The 22,505-nt window shown below is 54.1% G+C and overlaps 1 protein-coding gene across 1 annotated transcript in view; it reads right to left on the bottom strand.

The window, feature by feature from the left end:
• Window positions 1-1,559, bottom strand: part of LOC144932964 (voltage-dependent P/Q-type calcium channel subunit alpha-1A-like) — a 58,730-nt gene extending 57,171 nt beyond the window's left edge. The window contains exon 1 of the mRNA XM_078857366.1: window positions 1,088-1,559. The gene's annotated coding sequence lies outside the window, so the exon portion shown is untranslated. The remainder of the gene's footprint in view (window positions 1-1,087) is intronic.
• Window positions 1,560-22,505: the final 20,946 nt, after the last annotated feature.

Genomic DNA, 22,505 nt, shown 5'->3' with positions numbered 1-22,505 from the left:
ACCCAAATCACGGACACACACTCACTCACGTCTCACACCCAAATCACGGACACACACACTCACGTCTCACACCCAAATCACGGACACACACACACACGTCTCACACCCAAATCACGGACACACACTCACGTCTCACACCCAAATCACGGACATACACACTCACGCCTCACACCCAAATCACGGACACACACTCACGTCTCACACCCAAATCACGGACACACACTCACGTCTCACACCCAAATCACGGACATACACACACACGTCTCACACCCAAATCACGGACATACACACACACTCACTCACGTCTCACACCCAAATCACGGACACACACACTCACGTCTCACACCCAAATTATGGACACACACACACTTACGTCCCACACCCAAATCACAAGACAAAGATCTCCCGTATACCCTGAACAGACTGTAGGGGCAAGTGCTGTTAGCGAGCACCTATGAAGGCCGGCACGGCACACGAGGGGGTGGGTGGCCAACACCACGCCCGGCCGCCTTTGTCTCCCTAGCGGCGATGTTTACACATCGCACTAGGTACTCATTTTAGGCTGAGTCGACCTAGGGCAGTCCCGGGACCGGTTCAGATAATCGTCACTGGTGTTAGCCGTGAACGGAAATCGAACTCGGGTCGCCAGGTTCATAGCGCAGCGCGGCGCTAACCGCTGCACCACCGCTCCACTCACGTCCCACACCCAAATCATGGACACGCGCACACGCGCATCGCCCACCCTGTAACATCGACGAGACGCAGCACAACACACAACACACACCCACAGCCCGTGCCGCTTGTGGCGCCCATACGCCCACGTCGAATGCGAGCCCGGCCAGATGAACGACGCGAGTCGCCCTCGCTCAAGCGCCGGCTCTCCCCTCCACCTCCTCCACCTCCTCCCCCTCCCCGGCCCCCTTCTCGAGCGCACGACGAGGAGTCCCCCTCACCCACCCAGTCCGGACCCCGGGCGCTCATCGCGAGCGAGCGAGCGAGAGAGATCCACGCGTTTAGGCACCGATCACCGATCGCGCGGATGGAGGAGGAGGATGATGATGATGATGGTGGTGGTGGTGATCCTTACGTTGACTCGTGAAGATCCCGCATCGCCATTGTTTTGCATTGGAGCGCAGAAGGCTCCCACCGATGTTTCGTGCCGAGTCGTATTATTGTTGTTGTTGTGATTCCTCTCTCGCGCTCTCTCGCTCCCTCGCTCTGCTCGCGGCGTTGCCACCAGAAGGAGGGGGAGGAGGAGGAGGCGCGGTCTTCCGGAAGATGCGCGGTGGGGTTCCGATCTCTAGAGGCGGCTCCCTCACTCCCTCACTCTGCCCCCCCCCCTCCTCTCTCTCTTTCTCCCTCCACGATCCGGCAGCGCGGGGGGGGGGCGCGAGGGATGGGAGGGGAGGGATGGATGGTGAATGGGAGGGATGGATGGTGAATGGGAGGGATGGTGGATAGGAGGGAGGGAGGGAGGAAGGACACTAGGGATGGGAGGGATGGAGGATGGGAGAGAGAGATGGAGGTGAAACACGGGAGGCAGTGCACGAGGGATGGAGGATGGGATGGAGGAGAGGGATTGAATGGAAGTGATGGGACGATGGGAGGGACGTTGGAGGGTGATTGCAGGGAGGAGGGGAGGGGCGTGAATGGGAGGGCTCCGGCTGCGGGAGGTGGAGTCGGATGGCCTCTGCAGGTGGCCGGATGGATTACCGGTCACAGCGCCGGGCGCGCACCGCTCAGATCCTGGGCTCGAATTCAACAGCCGCCTGCGATGATGAAACCAGGACCTCAAGTGTTCGTGAGTCCATGATCTCAGCCCGGTCCCCAATGATTGGATTACAAAAAAAAACATTCAATTTAGTTACGAACTCCATCTGGTTAAATTCCAGCTCTGAGAATTAAAATATCGGTTTCACTCTCCCGCGACGAATCTCTCTTTCATAAGCGGAGCCGGTGTGCGCGTGCCGCCCCCTGCTGTGGACACGAGAGCGCTGTTTGACGGGATCTAAGACGTAGTTCTGCGGTGTCCGCTTCCGGGGCCCCGTCCCGTTCCCACTGCACTGCGTGCGACAGATCCGAACGGATTCTGCGTCTCGCGACCACCACTCCCTCTCTCTCTCTCCCTCCCTCTCTCTCTACCCAGATACTCGCGACGACGAGCGCAGCGCCATCGGGGAATGACATTCGGGGGGAATTTTTTTTTTTTAATGTTGAACAAGAGGGATGGGCCCTGGCTGGAGAATGGATGAGCTCTAGGTGGTGGAGGAAGAGAGATGGGCCCCGGCTGGAGGAGGTGGAGGAGGAGGTGGTGGAGGAGGTGGTGGGGGTGGTGGAGGAGGCGGAGGAGGGCGGCGTGTCGCCACGTGGGAGCGCGCCGAGGCGCTTTGATGCGTGCGCGGAGCTGATTGATGGCTGTGCGAGGGGAGGGCGGTCACGTGCTCGGCGTCTCTGTGGACGCGCGCACGTGCGCAGTGAGATGGAGGTGTTTCTGACGGTGGTGGTGAGACGCAGGTGACGATGGTGGTGGTGCTCTGGCAGGATACGGAGGTGCTGAGTCGAGGCGGTGGGAGCGCTGCGCTCGAGTCTTGAGGACCGCTGCACCGCGGCCGCTCTCAGACGCGCCAGGATGAACATCGGCAGTGTTATACGAGGGCCAAAGACAAAGATCCACCGTATAGCCTGTAACAGACTGTAGGGGCAAGTGCCGTTAGCGAGCAGCACCCATAAAGGCCGGCACCGTGGCACACGAGGGGGTGGGTGTGCCAGCACCACGCCCGGCCGCCTTTGTCTCCCTCATGACGATGTTTGCACACCGCCCCCAGGTACCCATTTTGCGGCTGAGTCGACCTAGGGGAGGCTCAGGACCGTTTCAGATAATCGACCCACTGGCGTTATTGGCCGTGAGTGGCAATCGAACTCGGGTCGCCGGGTTCGTTAGCGCAGCGCCGCGAACCGCTGCGCCACCGCTCCTCGTCGGAGCGCGTTTCTACTCACGAACAGCGCGGCGCACGCTGCTTTCTGTGGAGAGCGGGGGGGGGTGTCGTTTCCAAATAAAGACAAAGATCCCCCCGCTGTATTAGCCTGTTGGAGGCAAGTCCTCGTTAGCGGCGAGCGCGTAATACGGTCAACACAGGGCACGGCAAGGGGTGGGTGGGTGGGGTGGTCAGCACCACCGCCCGGCCGCCTTTGTCTCTCCTCCCCCCACCTCTTATTGATGTTTACACGGCGCAGTAGGTAACTCGTTTTAGGACGCAACAAAGATCCCCCGTGTAGCCTTAACAGACTGTAGGGGCAAGTGCAGTTAGCGAGCACCTGCAAAGGCCGGCACGGCACACGAGGGGGTGGGTGGCCAACACCACGCCCGGCCGCCTTTGTCTCCCTAGCGGCGAGGTTTACACACCGCACCAGGTACACACACAGGCGCGAGGTCGCACACAGTGTAAACTGAATAACGCGCGCGCGTGTGTCTGTGTGCGTGTGTGTCTGTGTGCGTGTGTGTCTGTGTGCGTGTGTGTCTGTGTGCGTGCGTCTGTGTGCGCGTGCGTCTGTGTACGTGTGTCTGTGTGCGCGTGCGTCTGTGTACGTGTGTCTGTGTGTGTGTGCGGGGAGCGGTAGTGTCGTGGTTAGCGCTACACTGCGCTACGAACCCGGCGACCCGAGTTCGATTCCCGCTCACGGCCAACACCGGTGACGATTATCTGAACCGGTCCAGGACCTCCCCTAGGTCGACTCAGCCTCAAATAAGTACCTGGGGGCGGTGTGCAAACATCGTCATGAGGGAGACAAAGACGTCCGGGCGTGGTGCTGGCCACCCACCCCCTCGTGTGCCACGGTGCCGGCCTTCACAGGTGCTGCTCGCTAACAGCACTTGCCCCAACAGTCTGTTACAGGCTATACGGGGGATCTTTGCATTTGTCTTTGGAGCGAGTGTACTCGCGTGTGTAGTTACATATTTACCCAGCCTGGCTTCACGACATCCGCCCGGCTCCTTCCTCCTATTTCACCCAACCGCTCCTCTGTCTTTGTGCCGCGCAGAGATCACGAAGAATCGCCCGCGCCCAGCACGATAGCGCTTCTCTCGTCCACGGGGCGCGCCTCGGTGGCGAGACGTGAACGACCTCTAGATGTGAAGTTTTCGTGACTGCAAGGAGCCATACTCGTTGGTTCTTTCGGTAAAGTCACGGAGGTGAAAATAAAAAATAAAATATTTTTTTTGTTATTTTCATTTTTTATGTGATTTTAATTTAAAATTGTAATTTTTTTTTTCACCTGCGGCCGTGGGTTCGATCCAGGCCCTGACGCCTGCTGCTGTATATTTGGCGTTTGAGCGTCTCTCTGTGTCTCTCTCTCCCCGTGGTCGCGCGGAATTTTCTCGAGGTCCTCCAGGTTTCCCCCCCCCTCCACATTTTTAGCATCAAAATGACGCGTGCAGAGTATTTGGCTACATATTTGCACTTGATGATGATGATGATAAGCCACTTCGTTGAGCTGTCTAGAAAAAAAGAGCCATAGAGCTCAGTGAGCCTTACGTGGTCAAATAAAAAATAGTTTAATCGTTTTTAATAAATATCGGCGACACCAAAAGGAGCAAAACCTTCGTGATACCGAATTATGTATATGGCCAATACGCGTGCATTGTTTGATAACCCACTCGACTTAAATTATAATGACATAATTCGCTGTTTTTGACCACCATATATAGACATTGTATCCGCTACAAAGATGCCACCTCAGGTGCTAACCGACAAATGGCATCTCTGGTGCAGGCTCACGGACTATGCTGGTATACCCCAGACACACGCGCTCACGGTTGCCGCCGATTTAGCGAGCGAGATGCTTCGCTGAGTTTCCCTTAGGTGGTGGCATTTTACCGAAGCAACTTGCGACGAAATTATTGATTATGAGAGTAGTAGTAGTCGTCGCTACTTTACCCTGGAATGCCTCAGAGTCTGATAACTCTCTTTTTTTCAGGAGGAGGCGATTTAGAATTCAAATTTGGGTGATTTTTCAAATGTTGGGCCATGACGCTGGCACGCAATCGCCCAACTCTTGCGAATGACGCCACCGGATACTTTATTTATGTATTTATTTGTATTCAGGCAATGTGCGGACCCCGTTACATCACGTTGTGACGACGCGCGTACACACACACACAGACCGTCAACATAAACCGAGATCGGTTATGAAAAGCAGAGGGGGGGGGGGGGGGGTCGGCCTCGCTGCCCCTCGTCGCGGGATGTGTCCACGCTCAGCTCGCGAGGCCTCGCACGGCGGCTCCCACGTTCACGGCGAGCTCGGCTGTGATCTGCCAAGAAAACTCCGGAGCCTCCATCAACCGCTGCAGAACAGCAACTTGCCGCTGCGCGCCCAAACACCTCCTCCTCCGCAAGTGGAGAATTACAGGCGAGCCGCGGTGTGACTGCGGCCATCCGGACCAGACGATGGAAGCACCGCATCGCGAGTAGCCGCATCATCCTGCGGCCCGCTCTCCGGCGGACTGAGCGGCGTGAGTCGCGCCAACTCCCGAAGCTGTCGGCATCGCCCACAGACTTCAACTTGGACGTGCCAACGGTCTCAACGGTCTCAACATACTCGCATAGCGAGTATGTTGAGACCGTTTCGTAATCAGCGGGTGGCCGCCGGCACATCTTGCAACAACAACAACACGCGGCGAAAGCGCGACCCGCACGGGCAACTGTGAACCTTTCATAGCCACGGGGGGCAGCTTGTTTTGTTTGTGATGCATGAATGGGGGGGGGGGTGTCGCACGTGGCAGTCTGTCTGCCCTGGGGCCTTCTGGGAACCTCCGGGTGACTTCACGGGCCTCATCGTCGTAAAACGCGTCGGTCACAGAGGCCCCGTGGCTCCCAGCCCGGAGTGTTTCTCGTTTCGCCGCAGTGCACAGGCAGGCGCCGTGCACGGTCAGGCCGCTGGTGTCGCGACTGAGCTCACGAAGCTCACGAAGCCGCTCGCTGGACCGTGCCAGGACGGAGACGGTGGAGTTCCGCTGCGCGAGTCGGAGCGGTGGGCCTCGAGTGTCGTCCTCTCTTCCACGCAACATGGCCAAACAGACGGGCAGAGCCCTGAGTGGACGGTGCCAGACCGACACCGATAATCTGCCGCCAACACCGCGCATGGAAGGCCCGCAGCTTGTATGGAAGGCCCGCAGCTTGTATGGAAGGCCCGCAGCTTGTATGGAAGGCCCGCCGCCTGCTGCTGGGGTCTCGCTGCAGCACATCGCACGTGCTGGCGTTCGCACAGCAGCAGCAGCAGCGGTGCCGTCGCGACGTTGAGGCCACGTGTCGTGTGTGGCCTGCGTGATGGATGCGGCGAGCTGGGAATGTCAGTCTCGGGGCGGCCATCCGACTGCTTGCAAAGCAAACAAAGTCCTTGGCGCACTTGACGGTGTTGGAGCCGACTGCGGCGGTTGTCTCGCGCCATGAGACTCCATTCCCAACAGTGCGCGAATTAGCGTGAAACTGCCGGAGTGCGCCAGGGTTAGTCCTCTTCACGAACAGTGCTGCATCGTCAGCCATGGTGCAGTTCCTTAAATGGCCGGTCTCTTTACCATTATTCTCAAAAGGGATATGGAGGCTAACTCCACGATCCAGCCGAATGCTCTCGGTGTACTCCAGAAGCTGGTTGCACATCTCGGAAGGCAGGCCTGGCTCTACTCGGACCCGCGCTCCCAGCCAGTCAGCCAGTTGTGAAGGTCGCGGGGCAGGTTCACGAGAGGGCCCAGGACTTCGATGCCCTGGGGCGCCAGCCGCGGTGGCCTCCTGTCCACCGAGACGCACGCGGACTCCAGGTCGACGTGCGGCCACAAGGAGCGGGCGGTTCGAGTCATTTTGGCGAAGTTCGGTAAGGAGGCATTCACTTTGCTGGCACGCATTCGTGCCCGGCTCGTCTCACGTGGGCACGCCGGATGGCCCACCAGTGAATGCATTTCGGGCGGAGCGCGTGCTCTGGCGACAAAGCTCACGGGCACTTTTTTTTGCAATTTACAGATTTAACGCCGGGTCAAATATCCCCTCCGCTTTACTGCCTATGCGTAAATTCGCGGTTGGCAAACCGGCGCGGGCAGGTCAATTCCGCACAAAGTCTGTCTGCACGTGCGTCATCCCACGGGTTTTTTTTTATTTTCCGCACGCTCCGGCCGCAGCTCACTGTTTTGTCACGACGTTCGTCATTCCTCTTAGAGGATGCCCCATGGCGTCACGATTCCCGGCACGAGCTTTGCAAGCGGACATCGTCGTCGTCGCCACTGAATTTGGAGGTTTGTTGGGGGGGGGGGGCGGGGGGGTGCATCAAATCACGAAGGTAACTGATGAGCGAGTCTTCCATTTCTCGCTCGATATTTCTCCGGAACGCCGCTCGGCTGGCTTGCAGGAGGGAATATCGGCGTAAGGCACTACCACTACAATAGTACATGGCTACACATATTCGTGATAATAACGATGAATGTGTTATTACTGTACCCTATAGTATTAACCCCATAATCGCGCGAAGATGTTGACGCGAAACGAGGTGGGCAAAGCCAGGCGAGGCGAACGCGTGGCGTGGCCACAGTCACTTCCGGTCAGAGGCAGTGCGGAGAGCTCCGGCCGAATTTACGCGCTGGGGAATGATCGCACGGACGCACGCACGGACGGACACACGGACACACGCACGACGATGATGATGATGAAGGCGTAAGTGCCGCGCAACCAGCAAATGCTCGAGCCGTGCACAGCACCGCGGAGAGAGAGGTCGACGCCACGGCGTGCGGCGAGATTTAGCAACAACAAAAATCAATCGCGGACGAGCAGATTTACGCGCGCCGCACTCTCTCCCAACGAGCCCCTCCCACCCTAAGTGGCTCGGGCAGCGCGAGAAGCAATCACTGCCCACAAGAAACCCCATCACCACCACCCACACTGTGCCATCGAATAACAACCATACGGCCTCCATTAAACAACAACACAACACACGCCGCTGCTTTATAAACAATGCATTGATTAATCAGTTACGTTTATAACCCGCGGTGCCTCCGGGTCCTCCCCGTGTCTAGCTTGGTAATCACACTGGCACGGCCTCCTGTGTGCTGTGGAAGATGTGGGGGGGGGGGGGGCGTGCAGGGTGCTGGAGTGGCTCTCGAAGCGAATTTATGTGGCTTGCTGCTTGCGCCTGCGAGTAACGCGCGCGCGCGCACGGACGAACGCGCGCGCGCTGTATCAGTGAATCTGTTGATTAAGCCGATTGATTGGCCAGCTAATTAAGCGGAATTGATGGAGGCTGTTATCGGTATTGTGAGAAAGAGAGGCGGGTGGAGCGGGGAAGCGCGACGGGGCTCGAGATCGTGTGAGGGGAAGACGCCAGACTGTACAAAGACAAAGGTCCCCCGTATAGCCTTCGCAGACTGTCGGAGCAAGTGCTGTTAGCGAGTAGCACCTATGAAGGCCGGCACCGTGGCACACGAGGGGGTGGGTGGCCAGAACCACGCCTGACCGACTTTGTCTCCTTAGTGGCGATGCATACTTCACACCGCACCAGGTACTCATTTGAGGCTGAGTCGACCTAGGGGGGGGGCACGACCGGTTCAGATAATCGTCACTGGTGTTGGCCGTGAGCAGGAATCGAACTCTGGTCGCCACTGTACACACACACACATTGAGGGATGCTGGACGCGATTTGTTTGACAGAGCAGTGGAAACACCCCATGCCTCACAGCAATAAGGCCCTGGGTTCGACTCCCAGCTCGGGTGCTATTTGTGTGCAGAGCCTGCGCCCTCTCGCCCACCGTCCTGCAATGCGGTTTAGAAATCCCAAAGCCGAAGAGACTGGCACTGGCCAAAGCCACAGTGCTGACAATTCTACCCGCAAATTACACAATTGGGATCACGCAGAGCAGTATCGCCCGCTGCTTTGAAAACGTGACAGAACCCTCCTGATGTAGGGTTTTGTACCCCAGTGAGCCTGTCAAACTAATACGCAGTCAACCCCCTCTCTATGCGCGAGCTCTGGATTCGCGAGTTTCGCATATTCGCGAATTACTAAATGTGCACCAATTCCCTATTCGCACCAATTCCCTATTCGCACACCGCGTGGTAGGCTGCCCGGCCGAACTCGCAACTGCGCACTGTTTTACTTGACACGTGCTTGGGGTCGACTCGTTTCTAAATGTTTGTATTGACGAGTGGACCGTGAGGTCCGTTAGAAAGAAGGCGAATGCAATCGGGGGAAGTGTCGCGGCGAGAAAAATGGCAACAGCTTCCGAGGTGTCATCCTCCTGAATTCCTCACCACCACCACCACCGCCGCCACCGTGGTCAAATCATCATCATGAAAGGTAATTAAAAAAAAATACACATTGTTCTTTATAATGTATTGTCATCATTATTCAACACATTCCTGCGGAGGGAGCTGGTAGGAACGTTGGGTTGCTCGGTCAATGTCCAGGGTCAACGGCGACGTGGTGTATTCCGCAAATATGCCCGACTGTGAGGGCGGGCACCAGCCGGCGTGAGTAGGTTAAACGTTGAGTTTTATAAGGGCACCACGGGGTGACCAGCCCCTCCCCTCTCCACCCATCCCCACCCAGCTCCTCTCTGCACGACGAACACAATAATTCCCTGTGGGCTGGTGTAACCTGGCGGTTCCTACCAGTAAGATTCACCGTCCCCCCCCCCCCCCCCATGTTCACTCGTACCGGGAACGTAACCCCCATTTCTTCCCATTGGAAGAACAAGGTTTCTGCATTCCGGAGTATTTTCAAGAACGTAACCCTCGCGGATAGAGAGGGTTGCCTGTATTATTACTTTCCACCACGGGCTCTCTCACTTTACCCCACAAGGATGCCTGTGCGACTCAGGTCCGTGGCTAACCAAGACTTGCGCCCCCAAATACCCACCCACTGCTCTCCTTCTTCGCCTCCGTATGGCTGGGGAAGCAGCTGTCGTTTTGATGTCGAGGTTAGCGATCCATTGAGCAGCTTCAGGTCAGGTAGGGCGCGTGGTCGCGATGCCACCCGGAACAGATCTCTCAGGGCCAGGAGTTACATTTAGAACCATGCATTTAGATTACTTGGGATTATTTTGCTGCTATAAATGTCCACATGATAAGCCACTTTGTTGAGCTATCATTTATGGCGAGGTCGCTTCTGAAAAATAAGCGAATAACTCAGTGGAGTTTACCTGGTAAGATGAAACGTAATTTAGTTTCATTTGTAAATATTTGTTCAAGTGATTGGTTTTTGTGTCCTATACTTTGCACTCCTATCCTGTTCTTGTCTTGTCTGTTTGTTGTTGTTATAACATTTGGAGCCGCTCCGACTGGACATCTGTGCCCGGGCCGCACCTGGAGGAGGGCTTCACAGTGGGTTGTGGATGGTGGCATTCGGGAGCCACACGTGGCATCATGCCCCGGGTCTCGAGATGTTAACTATCTCGTCTGGTCTACAGGAGGTTGTGGGTTCGATCCCGACCCTAAACGCCTGCTGCTGTATATTTGGAGTTTGCGTGTCTCTCTCTCTAATCATCATCACGGTGGCTAGGAGATGTTGACTACCTCGCCTGGTATACAGGAGGTCGTGGGTTCGATCCCGACCCTAAACGCCTGCTGCTGTATATTTGGAGTTTGCGTGTCTCTCTCATCATCATCATCATCACGGTGGCTAGGAGATGTGAACTACCTCACCTGGTATACAGGAGGTCGTGGGTTCGATCCCGACCCTGACGCCTGCAGTATGTTTGGAGTTTGCGTGTTTCTCTCATCATCATCACGGTGGCTAGGAGATGTTAACTACATCGCCTGGTATACAGGAAGTCGTGGGTTCGATCCCGACCCTAAAAGCCTGCTGTATATTTGGAGTTTACATGTGTCTCTCTCTCCCCCCGTGGTCGCGTGGATTTTTCACCGGGTCCTCCGGGTTTCCCCTCCACATTTAGAATCAACATCACGCGTTTATAGTATATGGATGCTCTTCATTTCCACGCGATAAGCCACTTCGTTGAGCTATCATTTGTGGACAGGTCGCTTCTGAAAAAGAGCTGTATAGCTAGTGGGTCTTACCTGGTGAAAACAAATAGTTTAGTTTGTGGTGTGAAACTAGCAGGACCCAAGTGATGTTGCCAACTGACCTGATAAACTCAATCACCCTGAGGTGAGGATGGGCTGGTGCAGCGCTCAGCCCACACCTGCTAACGCGCGCGTGTTGACTCAGCCGTGTGTGTGTACGCAGAGAGGGCGGTAACGCTCCCACCTGCGCTGGCTCCAGGCATGCACTGACAAAGATTCCCCGTGTAGCCTTTAACAGACCTTGGGGGCAAGTGCTGTTTGCGTGATGGCCTATGATGGCCGAGGGGTGGGGGGGGGGTGGTGGGTCACCAGAACCACGCCCGGCTGCCTTTGTCTCTCCAGTGCTGATGTTTACACTCCGTGCCAGGTATTTATTTAAGGCTGAGTCGACCTAGGGGAGGCCCAGAACCGGTACCGATATTCGTCACCGACGTCGGCTGTGAGCGGGAATCGAACTCGGTGGGTTCGTAACGCGGTGCGCTCACCACCACACTGCCGCTCCCTATCTAATGCGCGCACACGCACACACACATCGAGGAATGGTGGACATTAATTCTAGATTTGAAGTTTTCGTGACTGCAAGTATTCATATTCTTAGGTTTTTTCGGTAAAGTCACGTAGGTAAAAAATTAAAATTAATCAAATAAAAATAAAATAAAAAATCACGACGTTTCGGAGGCAACACAAGCTTCCGTCTTCAGGTGGAACCGTGACTTTACCGAAAAAACCTAAGAATATGGTGGACATTGTTGGGCAGCAGCATGGCACGGTGGCAACGCTCCTCGCGGCAAGAAGGGCCTGGCCTCCATTCCCAACTCCGGGTGCCGTTGCGCGTGGAGTTTGTCCGCGTCTCCCTCGCTCTGTGCGGCATGGGCTCCCACTGTGTTCTCCAGCATTTGGCATTGGCCAAACATCTCTCACCTAACCACAATGCCGTGAGGTGAAGGGACCTCCCCCCCCCTCCACTCAGCCTGCGCATGACCACGCACGGACGTGTAGACGGGGCTGTATCCATAGGGGGGTGCAGGGCCCCCTGGGTAAATCCCACAGTGTGGGCCCCCTGACGCCATAAAAGGATTACATCTGACCACGTGACGTCGAAGCGCCCCCCCCTCCTCCCCCTCCCCAAAGCGCGGGGCCCGGGGCGCTCGCCACCGATTCGCCGTAGGGGCACGTGGTTGGGGTTGAGTGTGCGGCGGGGTTGCGGAGAAATGTGGGAATAGAGGGGATAGGGGGAGGGGGTCTTGAAGGGAGGGGGGGTCAAAGCGGGGGAGGGGGGGGTGGAGGACTGTATCGTGCCCGACAAGCTAAACTACAACTATTTTATATTTTACCAGGTAAGGCCCGCAAAGTTATATTACTCTTTTTTTAAATCAGAAGCGACCTGGCTATCACAAATGATAGCCCTAGGAAGTGGGTTCATCGTCATCATCACGTGGACATTGATAGCAGCAGCCAAATACTCGCAACGCGTGACGTTGATTCTAAATGCGGTGTGAAAATCGGAGGACCCGGAGAAAAATCCACACGACCACGAGGAGAGAGAGAGAGAGAGAGACACGCAAACTCCAAATATACAGCAGCAGGCGTCAAGGTCGAGATCGAACCCACGACCCCCTGTACACCAGGCGAGGTAGTTCACATCTCCTAGCCACCGTGATGATGATGAGAGAGAGACACGCAAACTCCAAATATACAGCAGCATGCGTCAAGGTCGAGATCGAACCCACGACCCCCTGTACACCAGGCGAGGTAGTTCACATCTCCTAGCCACCGCGGCACCCTGTTCGTGTTGGCGTCGTGGACTCCCTTTCACAAGTCATGATTCACAGCCCAGTATCAATCCACTGCTGGATGAAAGCCTGCATATGCCGTGTCAGTCGCGGGGTATTGTTTGACCCTACTTCACCATGCTGGCCGTTTGTATCATTCGGCATTGATGTTGACCGTGACTGGGAAACTCGGGTCGCCGGGTTCACAGCGCAGCGTGCTAACCGCTGCGCCACCGCTTCATGTGGTCGTAGTTGCCCGTTATACTTCAGGCAACTCGGGGAAATATGTCACGGCAAATAAAGAACTAAACCCGTAGCGAAACATGGAGCTCGGTTGGCTACGTACCGTGCAAAAGGGGTTCAACATACATACAATTGACCAACCCTGTGTACTGCAAATTGTTCACGGCTCACAGATGCCGAGCGGTAGAGCGTTTGCCGCTCGCTGCAGAGGGTCGCGGTTTGAAACCGGCGGGCCGCCCCAGTCAATACCGCGGGTATATTAATCCGACAATTAGAGGCCACCGAAATTCGTTTCGGTAGGCCTCTACCGACAATAGATGCTCTCTGCGCTCTGCGTCACGGTGCACGTTAAAGACCCCGTGGTAATCATCCGAAAGTTTTCTACATTTTAAACAATTGTTGCAAGTTATTTAGACGAGAGAGTACTCCGAAATCGTCGCCCACTAATGTGAAACCCCTCGTGAAAACATATATTATTGAGGCTGAGTGGAGAGGCAGGGGGCGTCGAAGTGAGATCGTCACGGGCAGGGTCGCGGGCAGGGTCACGGGCAGGGTCACGAGCAGGGTCACGAGCAGGGTCACGGGCAGGGTCACGGGCAGGGTCACGGGCAGGGTCACGAGCAGGGTCACGGGCAGGGTCACGGGCAGGGTCACCGGCAGGGTCATGGGCAGGGTCACGAGCAGGGTCACGGGTAGGGTCACGGGCAGGGTCACGAGCAGGGTCACGAGCAGGGTCACGGGCAGGGTCACGGGCAGGGTCACGGGCAGGGTCACGGGCAAGGTCACAGTTAGGGTCGCGGGTAGCGTCACGGGCAGAGACATGGACAGAGTCACGAGAGCAATTCCCTCATTGCCTGCACCCCGCACTTCCCTGCGTTGTCCTGCCGAAGAGAGGTTGGCTTTCGAGCCCAAAAGGCAATAATTTGTTACGATTGCATGGGGGGGGGAAAGCCGTTACGGTTTTATAACCCCCATGAATTCCGGATGGGCACGAAGGACGAGTGTCGCAGGCAAGCACATTACTCGTGTAGATTGCTCGAAACGCGCCACCACGGACTGAGAAGAGTGGCTGGACACGTGCTCGCTCGTGCCCGCAGGAGGCAGACGAGCGGTGCAAAATAGTTGGACGGGAACAAAAAAGTGGTACAGTACAGGGGCCCATTGTAAATAACAACGATGAAAAGTGTTCACCGAAGCGTGGAGAGACCCAGGGCTTGTGGATCGCGACGAGAGACGCCAGGCAGGGGAGCACAAATCAGAGGAATCGCTTTGGCTGCCAAGCAGACTGAGTGAGTGAGCGAGTGCGCGAGCTCGGGGCACGGCGCGTCGCTCGCAGTGCTGATGGCTGATGGACGAGCCTTGGAATGGCAGCTAAAGAAGAAGAAGAAGGGGAAGAGGAGGAGGAGGAGGTCTGCTGGCGAGAACGACCGCCGCGGGAGTGAAATCGCGAGCGGGTTGATCGCGAATGGCACGGGAGGCCCTCATCCAACTTTGGATAGACCCTGGGCTCGTGATGATAACGAATGTACCGTCTGTATAGCAGAGACGAAGATCCCCCGTATAGCCTTGACAGACTGTTGGGGCAAAGTGCTGTTAGCGAGCACCTGTGAACAGGCCCGAACTGGCCGTGAGGCGGCAGTCACGAAGGCAAATTCCCGGTGGGCCGGTCCATTTTAGGGCCGGTGGCCCGGGTCTGTGTGGGGAAATCGCAAACGTGATCATAGTGAAAACAGAAATATATTATTTTATCGTTGAAATATGTTATTACCTCTAATGTGTTACACTTCATTGCTTATTTACACTCTCAGTTGGCATTAAGTCCCCCACCATATTCGGCAGTCCCAAAGATTATTCCTCATCGCGGTCACCCAGTTGTGCTTTTTGGAGCCAGCCCCAAATGGGGCGGTGAGATCGCGAAGGCAATTGGGACCCGGTGTGTTTACAAATGCCTGGGCCAATTCTTCGTACCAGTCCGTCAGTGCCTATGAAGGCCGGCACGGCACACGAGGGGCAACAATAACAACAACCGCCATTCGCCACTAAGTGGCGGTGACGTCACCACGACGCTTGTGCCAGGCCATGTGCACCTTGAGGCCACGTGAAGTGTCGAAAGCCCGCTGGCAGGAGGTCACGGGGCAGACCCAGGTGCCACAGGTCGACTGACGGAGATGACTGGTTGATGCACCACCTGTGCCCCCTACTGTGCCAACGAGGGGCGCGCACATGCACACACGCGCGCGCACGTACAACATATATGTGCTGATGCAGGCTTAACCCCTCGGCACGCTGAGCGCCACTGGGTCTGCGTGTGCTCGATGGGAGAGAAGCCTCCTGCGACTCAACAGAGTTGAATATCGGCAGCCGACCCGCTACTGGACATCTGTGACACAAACAACTGCTTTATAGCTCATCGGATTCCCCCTGTCCAAATAAAGATTATGATCTTGAAACGGTGCGTTCAGTGCATTCAGCGTTCTGCGGTGTCACCTTGCGGGCGGCGGGGCGGCTGGCACGGTGGTAACAATACTCGTGCCTCACTGCAAGAGGCGCCAGGTGGTTTGATTTCGAACTAGGACGCCTTTCTTATTTGGAGATTGTAGATTGCCTGGTTTTCCTTTCGAAGTTTAGAGAAGGGCAAAAACAAACTACATAATGGAAATGGTATTAGCCAAATATCTAACAATTCTGAAACATAACCTTACTCAGTTAGGAGTCCAAGCAGCAGCAACAACATTCCCTAACGCAGTCAACAAACGTGGCAGGACCCTCCTGATGAATAACTTTGAGACTCAGCGAGGCTTTCCTGGGTAAACAATGGCAGTAATGATAAAAATAGGCTTCATAATAGAGTGTTGTTTTGGGTTAGATCGCGTCAATATAAATGTGTCATTAAACCCGCCACCACCCGACACAGCCAATTAGTAAGGACAAATCTGTCTCTCCGCCTGATAATGCTAGTTGTAATTACTGGCGAAACGTCGTACTCAGATTGTAAATGTTGTGAATTTTCTCTCCAACACACGTGTGTGCTGTACTAGTGACGAATTAGCACGTTCTGTTTATGTGACAAACCTTGATAATTGGCTGTGTGGGGTGGTTGCGGGTTTAATGTCAATATTGCGATGATATTGGTAGCAAAAGCCTACGTGTTAAAACAGGCGTTAAGATGTCCCAACACAAATATCGATCGCTAATTGCAAGTCATCGAGTCTGCATTAACCACACGTACTTGCGGCAATCCATGCAAACAAGCATGCTCTGATGGTAATACATGCATTGGCTTTGAAACTGATTGGCCTACATCAGAGACAGCCGCCTTCTGTTTGGCCATGTCTCTCCAGCGTTAGGCCAGAGAACGCCAAAAGGCGGGCAGTACAAAGGCAGTGCAAGTCCCTCGTGTTGAGCAGTTGTGTCTATGGGACCTTTTTTTACCAGTATCAAGACGATGAAAAAGTTAAGAACAGACTTTACCCTTTCTTGAAATAAAACGCGGAATAAACACATTCATGCGGAGGGAGCTGGTAGGAACGTTGGGTTGCTCGGTCAATGGCCAGGGTCAACGGCGGCGTGGTGTATTCCGCAAATATGCCCGACTGTGATGGCGGGCACAAGCCGGCGTGAGTAGGTTAAACGTTGAGTTTTATAAGGGCACCACGGGGTGACCAGCCCCTCCCCACCCAGCCCCACCCCACCCCTCACACCCCCCACCCTCCCCACCCATCCCCTCCCCACCCTCCCCTCCCACCCCCCACCCAGCCCCTCCCCACCCTCCCCACCCTCCCCACCCAGCCCCACCCAGCCCCTCCCCACCCTCCCCTCCCCACCCAGCCCAACTCTCCCCACCCTCCCCACCCAGCCCCTCCCTCCCCACCCAGCCCCTCCCTGTACGACGGACGGACACAATAATCCCCTGTGGGCTGGTGTAACCAGGAGGTTCCTACCAATATAATCAAGCTGTCACCTCCGAGCAAATCCCATTGCTCCATCTCCGTGGTTGAAAAATGTGTCTTCATGCATTTCTCCGGGCCAGGTTCGGAAAGCCTTGACCCACGTGATGGACAGGTGACGACTGCTCCCTTGAACCCAGTACGAAGAAGCAGAGTGGTGGTGCTTGGTTCAGTTGAGATCCTTGGGGAAACATCAGCGGCAGTTGCGTGATGTCATTCTTCACGATTGTTCCCTGGGAAAGATGATGCTGTAACCCGAGCCGAGAGATTTCGGACGGATAAAGTCTTCTTTGTCATGCGAGCTTACTGATGTATAGAGACATACACGCTGCTAAATTGACTTCATAATGATCATGTCGTCAGCTTATTCTGAGCTGGTTAATGTTTAACAATTAATATATATATTTATCTTCGTGTCACCCCGATACAATTCATGGAAAGGATGATGACCGGTGGACGAGAATAACAACATAGTGACGAACAAGGGACGGAACGTACGAATCGTTGGAACGTGCGAGATGGTGACCGCTTCGGGAGAGAGGCCTTTGTATGTATGTCCTGCATGTTCAACTTCTTTCTCGCCGTACGTAGCCAACCGTTCTAATCGGAGTGCATTGAGCATGTCTGAGTGTGATGCTTATGCTCACTCGGACGCTGTGTTCTGAATCGTTATTTCTAGTGGAGGAGTCCGATGAGCTATAAAGCGCTTTGTTTTTCACAGCTGCCCAGTCGAGGCGATGTTGCCCGCGGCAGTGATCGCCGGGGGGAAGGCGAGCACAGGGCCACGCGCACTCCAGCGTGGAGCGCAAGGACCTGCTCAGTTTAACTCTTGGTAGGCTGCTTTGGCGACCAATATTATCCGTAAGAGTTGTTTTTGTGGTTAGATCGCGTAACTAAAAACTGTGCTTGTTTCGGGCTTATTCTCCAACACGCCGGTGTGCTGATTGGCACGTGTTCTGTTTACGTGCCAAATCTTTGCTAATTGGGCTGTGTCGGGTGGTGGCGGATTTAGAGGCTGTCCATAAATGACGTCACGCACCTAGGGGGAGGGGGGTGGTCAGACATTTGTGACGTTTGAGAAATGTGACGTCACATCAAAATGCGCAACTTTAAATAAATATAGACAACACGTTCTACTTAATGAAATAGACTTTTTAATAAATGTTTTCTCCTACAACATCAGAGTGCAGCGCCACATTAAATACGCACTACAGTGACAATAGTTTTAAGCGATTTGAAGCATGTTTTATTTGAGGGGGGGGGGGCAGAGCTGTGTGACGTCATATTTGAGGGGGGGGGGTGATTTTTTGTGACGCCGTGTGACGAAGGGGGGGGGGGGGTCAAAAATCGTCCAAAATCGCGTGACGTCATTTATGGACGGCCCCTTAACGACGCATTTATATTTGCCCGATCTAACCCAACACCCCCCCCGCCACCCACCCCTCTCTATGATGGACTACAGCCTCACCATGCGCAAATCGGAGCGTGCAACGCGTGAGCTGATGGCGAGTGGGGCCGGTGTGCGGTTTGCTGGAGGCGGCGTGATAACTCGGGAGATGCGGGGGGGAGCGAGGGATGGGGGAAAGCTTCTCGGTGCTGAGCCTCGTTACGTTCGTGGCGACGTGAATGCGAGCGAGTCGCTGGGGGGAGAATGCGAGGAGGACGCTGGCCCCGGCGTGGGAAAGACGTGACGGGGGGGGGGGGGGGCTTGAGTCGGAATATTGATCCTGGAAAAATCTCTCTCTTCTTCGCAGATGTCCAGCAAGGGCGGGTCAGAACGTTACAACAACAAACAATACGGAAAAACGAAAGGCGCGCAAAGTATAGGAAATGTAAGCAAATTACTAATACTAAATAAGCTAAAATTAAAATACTTGTTATTTTACAAGGTAAAGCCCACTAAGCTAATTCGTTCTTTTTCAGAAGCGACTTGGCTTTCACAAATGTTAGCTCAACGAAGTATAAATAGAATAAGACAATGCGAATTCATTCTAGATTTGAAGTTTTCGTGACTGCAAGGCTCCATGCTCTTTGGTTCTTTCGGTAAAGTCACGTAGGTGAAAAAATCTAAACAAAGAACCAAAGGCAATGAGAATTGTTAGATATATTTAAGTCTGTCTTGAAAACTGACTCCTTCAAACTGGCCGTTACCTTCCACTAGCTGTCAATATCCTGCTTTCCATACACGAGGCGTGTCTACGGATGAAACGCACCTTACAAATGTAAATTGTTGTCATTAAGGCTCTGGCCACAGCAGAACCGGCCCTAGACCTTTGGGGGCCCTAAGCAAAATTTGGTTGGAGGCCCCTTTGATGTATGATTTTTTTCACCCACTAGCTCGCAGTGACTCTAGGGGGCCCTCTGCTGGCCACGGGGCCCTTTGCAATTGCAAGGGTCGCCTAGTGGCTGGGCCGCCTCTGGGCCACAGCCATCGATCGGTGCCAGGCGTGGCTCCAACGTGCGTCAGAATTTCCTCTCGCAGCCACGCAGCTCGTGTCGAGCTGCGTGGCTCCATGCCCTGACATCACCTCCATCACGCAAGTGGGCAACTGAATCCATACTCGTTGGTTCTTTCGGTAAAGTCACGTAGGTACACAATTAACAAAATCACGACGTTACGGGCACTTGTGTCGCGCCCGAAACGTCGTGATTTTTTCCATTTATTTACTACCTACGTGACTTTACCGAAAGAACCAAAGAGTATGGATTCCTGCAGTCACGAAAACTTCAAATCGAGATTGTTTGGCAACTAAAGACAAGCCACGGGTCGTTCGACCGTGGCCACGCAACCCAAGCTGCAGACACGATCGTGAACCCACCGCGGTCGTCTGCACTCCTCCTTCAACGGAGGATGGTCGGGAAACCCGCGCACACTCTCTGCGGGAAGCCCTACTCATCGTGGCCAACAGACATCGACATCGGCATCGAGCTCTTGAGCATATCGCCGTACGCGTGCCTGTCAACCCATACGGTTTACCCCGTATTCTTGTACAGGGAAATTGAGTTTTCACGTCCGAACGGCGTACATTCGTTTCAATACGGGAAAACATAAATTGTTGTTGTCTATTTGTGTTGTGTTTCTCCCTTGTGATGGGACTGTGTAGGATGAACGTTGAGATTTTTAAGGGCACGGGACGACCCATCAGGTCTGAATTGGTTTATACGCGTAGTAGGCTTGCGCGACCAATATCACCCATAATAGAGGGTTTTTTGGGGGGGTTAGATCGCGTAAATATATAAATGTGTCGTTCAGCCCGCCACCACAAGACACAGTGAATTAGTAAGGGTTGTACAGACGAATTGGCATGTTCTGTTTACGAGACAACTCTTACTAATCGGTTGTGTCGAGTTGGTGGCGGGATTAACGACGCATTTATATATTTATACGCGATCTAACCCCCCTAAAAAACACCAACCTGTATTATACGGGTGTGAACAGGGTCTGTAATGAGGTAGGGCAATGATAAGGGGCCGTCCATAAATGACGTCACGCACCTGGGGTGGGGGTCAGACATTTGTGACGATGTGTGACGAGGGGGGGGGGGGGGTTGAGAAATGTGACGTCACGTAAAAATGCGCAACTTTAATTATATATAGACAACACGTTCTACTTAATTAAATATACTTTTTAATATTTTTTTCTCCTCCAACATCAGAGTGCAGCGCCACATTAAATACGCACTACAATGACAATAGTTTATTCAATTTGAAGCATTTTTTTGGGGGGGGGGGGGCAGAGCTTTGTGACGTCATATTTGAGGGGGGGTCTGACTTTTGTGACGCCGTGTGACGAAGGGAGGGGGGGGTCAAAAATCGCGTGACGTCATTTATGGACGGCCCCTAAGGGGTTGGCCAGGCATGGGCCCCTAAAGCGTTGTGTGGCCACCAGAGGTCACGGTCGCTGAAGCCGGGACAGGGACGGCCCACCCGTGACGAGCGAGACGTTCGATGACAACACTATTATTGGTTCTTTCGGTAAAGTCACGTAGAAGGGAAATAAGAAAACAATAAAAAAATAAAACACAAATACAATTCTCACGACGTTTCGGCCACAACGCAAGCAGCCGTCCTCAGGCGAAGAACAGAGCTGTCGGAAAGACGGCGTCCATAATGAAAGTGACTTTACCGAAAGAACCAAGACTACGAATCCCTGCAGTCACGAAAGCTTCAAATCGATACTGAGATCGATGACAAGTCTGCCCCGTGATTCGTGACCGCACAACAACAAAAACCACCCCAATTCGGGAGAGATGTGGGAGTGCTGCCCCCTAATGTGGCCACATCGTCACTGGAAGGAATCCCTGACATCAGTTCTGCAATGTCTGCTCCCCCGGACCGCTGCTAGCGAGCGCCTATTAAGGTATTGGTGGGTGGCCGGCACCAATCGCCCGGCCGCTTCGTCTCTCCCTCGTGCCGACGTTTCACATCGCCCGCTCCAGGTACTCATTTGAGGCTGAGTCGACCTAGGGGAGGCGCAGGTAACCGGTTCAGATGTTCGTCACCTACAGGTAGTCGCGAGCGGGTCGCCCAGTTCGTAGCGCAGCGCCACCGCTCCGTGTACACACACACAACAACAATAAACCACACACACAACACAACAAACCACACACACACACAACACAACAAGCCACACACACAACACACACACAACACAACAACAACAAACCACACACACACCAAACCACACACACAACAACAAACCACACACACAACAACAACACACACACAACACAACAAGCCACACACACAACACACACACAAAACAAACCACACACACAACAACAAACCACACACACAACAACAACACACACACAACACAACAAACCACACACACAACACAACAAACACACACACAACACACACACACAACAACAAACCACACACACAACACACACACACAACAACACAACAACAACAAACCACACACACAACAAACCACACACACAACAACAAACCACACACACAACAACAACACACACACAACACAACAAGCCACACACACAACAAACCACACACACAACAACAAACCACACACACAACAACACACACACAACACAACAAGCCACACACACAACAAACCACACACACACAACACAACAACAACAAACCACACACACAACAACAACCACACACACAACAAACCACACACACAACAACAAACCACACACACACAACAACAACCACACACACAACAAACCACACACACAACAACCACACACACAACAACAAACCACACACAACAACACAACAACCACACACACAACAACACGCACACACAACAAACCACACACACAACAAACCACACACACAACAACCACACACACAACAACAAACCACACACAACAACAAACCACACACAACAACACAACAACCACACACACAACAAACCACACACACAACAACCACACACACAACAACACACACACAACAAACCACACACAACAACACAACAACCACACACACAACAACCACACACACAACAACAT

This window comes from Lampetra fluviatilis, chromosome 6 (assembly GCF_964198595.1).
Source record: "Lampetra fluviatilis chromosome 6, kcLamFluv1.1, whole genome shotgun sequence".
NCBI lineage: Eukaryota > Metazoa > Chordata > Hyperoartia > Petromyzontiformes > Petromyzontidae > Lampetra > Lampetra fluviatilis.
The sequence above is the reverse complement of the archived record's forward strand: the minus strand, read 5'-3'. Positions and strand labels throughout refer to the sequence as shown.